Source organism: Poecilia reticulata, linkage group LG11, assembly GCF_000633615.1.
Source record: "Poecilia reticulata strain Guanapo linkage group LG11, Guppy_female_1.0+MT, whole genome shotgun sequence".
Lineage (NCBI taxonomy): Eukaryota > Metazoa > Chordata > Actinopteri > Cyprinodontiformes > Poeciliidae > Poecilia > Poecilia reticulata.
The window spans coordinates 21,927,251-21,932,225 of record NC_024341.1 but is presented as its reverse complement, the minus strand read 5'-3'; positions in this window follow the sequence as shown (position 1 = coordinate 21,932,225).

Below are 4,975 nucleotides of genomic sequence, written 5' to 3'. Positions count from 1 at the left end.
CCTCCCTCCCAGCAGCTGAATCCTCTGACTTGTTTTTGCTTGGAGGGGCTTCCTCTCTGTACTTTTCATTTCCCCACCAATAAACACACCAGTCTTGTGATGGAAAAACAAGAACTCGCCTATTTTAGTCTGCTCTTGGGAAATCAGGAAGACACAGTGCGATGCTGCATGCACACAAAATCTCACACAAAAACAAAACAGCCTTTTTTTTTTTAAGTATTACAGTTAGCTGTTTTCTTCCTGCCTCAGAAGTACACAAGCACACTTCCACACCCTCAGGAAGGAAATACAAATGAACTCCAACGGTGTTTCAATGCAAAAAGCAGACATGATATAGCAAAGTGATATCTGATCAGTAAAATTCCAACATTTGATATTTTTTACACTGAATCTGCACTGAAACACTTTATACTATGATTGAATTTTTTGATCAACTCTGTTACGCAGGTATTTTGGTGGGTTGCCATGGTAATGTAGCTATTAATCCAAGTGAACTTCATTACCCAATTAATCCTTGTTCACATTACAGCTCTTGGGGAAAAAAGGGTGGGTTACTTTTCTGTTGGAAACAGAGTGTGGACTTCTTTTCTTTGTTAGCCTTGATTAAGTTAATTATATTAGTGATGTCAGTGCAGCCTTTCTGTTATATGTTTGTTTTTTTTCCAGTTAATTAGTATCTTTTATTCAGGTCACTTTGAGAAAAAAGTTAGGAGAAAGGTTTTTTGTTGTTGTTGTCTCGATGCTGTTTTGAGGTTTAAGACAAAAATAATGTGGGAAATGATGAGGGAAAAAACAGAAAAAGTATCTCAACATTAAAGTTGAAATGATTCTGTCTCAAAGGCCCATGACAGCCTTGTGTAAATGAGCAAGGAAGCTTTATACTTTACAGAATAATATTTTTAAATAAATATCTGGAAAGCAAATTGTTTAAGATTTTATTTCCAATTTGTTCTCCTTTTTTTTTACTTCAATCATAAAACTAAACTTTGACTTTTTTCTTAAGATTTCAACTTTACTTGACTTTATTCCTAATATTTCAGTTTCATCACCTGACATAAAAACAAACAAAAGATCCACAAAAAATATCCACCATTTTTCTTTCTTTCTTGCTCTTATATGCCAACAATTATCTGCTCTAATGTCAAATTCCCATTAAGTTGATACTTCTTGGTCACAAAAGACCAATTCTGCTGGTCTAATGCATAAAATTCCAGTAAATCAAATTGAGGTTTGTGGTTGTAAAATGACAAAATGTGGAATCATTGGTTGTGAATACTGCCAATTGAACTTATTTGTGTGAAGTCTATTGTCCGGGTTTTGGTTCTTCTAATAATCGTTCAAAGAAACGATGACTGGACTAATTTTCTCAGAAATGTAACGCATTTCACAGATTAGAGAAATGGCTTGAGTTTTTGAGATCTGCAGCAAAGCAGAGTTTGGAATCTTTTTTTTCTTCTCAGACATGCTGATTTTTATCTCCACAAATTACAAATGATAAACAACATATGGCTTCCAAAGATCACCGTCTTCCTCATCCATCTCCCACTGAGAGCTATTTAAACCTCTGACATGTGATACGCTATCAGAAACACAGGCTGTTGCTTCACACTTGTGTTCATTTTTATTTTTAACAAGCAGTTTCTGTCAACTTTTGAGAAACGATTTGTTAACTTTAGATATCTTGCTGTTTACCAATGCTCAGTGTTACAGGACAAGCAGGAAAAGAAGGATGTGCGGGAAGGTGAGTTTGCATCTCTGTCCAAAGAGTTCTTTTGTCTCGTTTGCAAATGACTGTGTGCATTTGCATGCAATGACAACAGTCTGCCTATTGTAACAATGAAACCAGCCAATGAGAAGGCTCTGTTTTAGTTTTTGTAGTGGAAGGTAAAGCTTTTATTTTATTTGTCCCCATACAAAAAGGTTTGTTGATTTCTGGTGGTTGTTTGTTGTTAAATCTGGACCGACAGGTGAGTTTTGGTGAGCTGGATGAACAATTGTTATCAATGGAAAATGTTGAGTTTCTTAGGTACTGTAAGTATTGCAGTTTTGGTCAGAATATGAAGTGGGAGGCTCTAGGATGAGGTTTGAGGTACGTTTTTGGAAGGTATACTAGTACACAAGGAGGCAAAGGTAAGTGCAACAAATGACAAATTGTGTATGAACTTCCATCAAGATTTCTACAAATTGGACAAGCTGGCAGCACAAGGGAGTCTTGCTGATCAGCTCAACCTGTAATGGTTAAGCTTGAAGTGATGGTATTTTCCAGAACCTTTTTTAAAAAGTTTATATTTGGGGGTCTTAAAATGTTTCTATGCTGATGTAAGGTCAAAATGACAAAAAAAAAAACAAAAAAAACATGAGTATTACATAAAACAATTACTAGTGTAGTCAGAGTCTCAGTTAAATCTGCAGTACGTAACTTCTATAAATAAAAAACTAAAATGTTATTTCTATATTTGTTAAAACTGTCACCATATCATGACACTATGAGTCAGATAATCTGTGAAAAAATGAAGCTCCAACACCTTCTTCTACAGCTACTTTTGCCATCTGAAGAAATGCACCTCTCCCTGTCAAAAACAACCAATCAGAGCCAGGAGGCGGGTCTTGGCACTGTCAATCAGGCTTGTGTACGCACTGCTAAATGTGCTAATGGAAGAGAAATAACCATTTTATAAAAATTGTTTCTCCGCTGTCATAGGTGGCCATGCTAACTAGCGTTAGCATTCTTAGCAGGCTCTGCTATCAGGAAGAAGCTGTAGCATAGCAGGGAACAAGGAGGGTTGCAGGGATGTGTGTAAGCATGATTGACAGCGCTAAGAACCCCCTATCTTAAACATGTGATGCATATGATGATTCTATGCAATATGTAATGCTTGTTACTGGTTTTCTCGAATCCTGATTTTGTGATGTTTTTGTGATTTTGTATTTTTGTGTTTTTATGATGAATAGCACTTTGAACTGCCTTGTTGCTGAAATGTGCTATACAAATAAACTTGATTGAACGATTAAAGACGAAAAGAAATACAGATACAAAAAAGAAATGTAGCTTATTTGGATGCTCTTTTGTCAACAACTTCAAAGCACACCACCAGCTGCACAGTCAGAGATCGAGTCCTTGCCACAACCTTCTTTCTTCTTTTTGTTTTTTAGTCTATCTAGCAGTTCACATATACAGGTGGAACACATTTTACAGTCTTAAATGAAAAACGAATGGCAAACCATTGCATTAATTTGAGTTTGTTTGAAAAAAAAAATCAACATTCTGAGTTCAAATACAGTCCATGTAGAGCTTAGCAAATGCCAAGATCATGCTATGGTGGAACATGTGTAGATACTTTCCAACTATGGTGGACTGATGACCTGTAGATGCCACTATTTGCTGCAGAAATTTAACTTTGCTTAATGTTGTGATGGTCCATCTTTTTTGTTTAGTTGAATTATCCTTAAATTATTTAGAATATGGTATTCAAGAAGTTAATCCTGCCAGAAACGTTGACGGTTGAGCAAGATCATAAGACCCACCATGACTCAACCATGAAACACTTAGAAAAACTCTTTGCCTTGTACTTTATAAAGTCCCAAACAATTGTTTCTGAAAATATAAACTGCATTTATGTAACTTAATTGTTGTCGTATAGCTTTTTGGCATTATCTTGTCCTTTTAGAACGTCTCCGAAACATGGATACAACGTTTAAAAAGTAAATATTTGGAACATTTCCCAAAAGCAGAGTGTGTAGTGCCTGTGTGTGCTTCTGGAAAAAAGGGGGATTTCATTGTCGCCTCGGGGTCAAATGGGTTACAACAAAAGGTTTATTCATGGTCAGAGATTAGATGATCGTCTTTATCACGAGTCACCAACCCAGAGCAGATTCACAACTCTTTCACTTACCATGAATAAAGGCATTTTTAAAAGATTGACGGTCATGAGACGTAGCGTTTTGGAAATTTCTTGTGCATAAAATTGGACAAACAGTGGCTCATTCATCTGGCATCAGCGGATCTGTAAACAAAACATCAGGAAACATTCATCAAAAAGGGTCAAAAGGTATCTGCTTTGATGTGTTTGCTCATCTCTTTGTATTTTATGAATCAACTCTCATAGTGTTACAACTATTGTTGTTACAACTGCTGTAACGCTCTTATCAAGTCTCTTAACTCCTTCGGTAGTTAAGAGTTGCGCATTGCAACTGTCTTGATGTGATTACGTCATTATATGATGTAATCCAATATTTTCTGACGACAATCTTAAAATTGCCTCTCTATCGTTATATTTTTATCTTCTCCTATAATAATTCTTCTCAGAGCTGCAGTTTCCAAGCTTCCGCCTCACAGAGAACCCTGAGACCCCCATTCAGCTCCTTCAGACTAGCCAGCAGCAGTTAGCAAACACCTGGTGGAACTGCGCATTGGCTGAGCTCATTATATGAGCTACTTCTCAATGAAATGCTGTTAAACGTTGCTAAAGGGTTAATAGAGGAACCGCATTGTGATGACTTCCTGAAGGAGGAGTTTCAGAAACAGCAGGAGTTTTTTTTTAAAGAGACAGAGTGATAAATTGAAGTCGTTAAATTACAAATTTATATTTCTTTAAGTCATATTTGACATATGTAACTTTTTTGTAACAACAGAAGTAGTTAATTATACTGTAAAATGTCAATATGTGCCTGAAAACTACATAATACTGCCTCTTTAAATAGACACACATCTGAGTCACTTGCGTTATCCTACATGTTTCGAAATTGTGCTGCTGTGAGACGTAGCTGAAATGTTTTCGCAAACGCTGCAATTAGGATGCGAACAAAACATTTTAAAAAATGTGACGACTCTATATTGGCTTCAAATAGTAGATTTGTGGTTGTTTCTATGACTTTCAAACCGCAGGTGTCCTGTTTTCAGTCACATCTAAACAGTGGCGCAAAAAGTGGGTATGCAGGGTATGCAACGCATAGGGGCGCAGCACCAGAGGGGGCG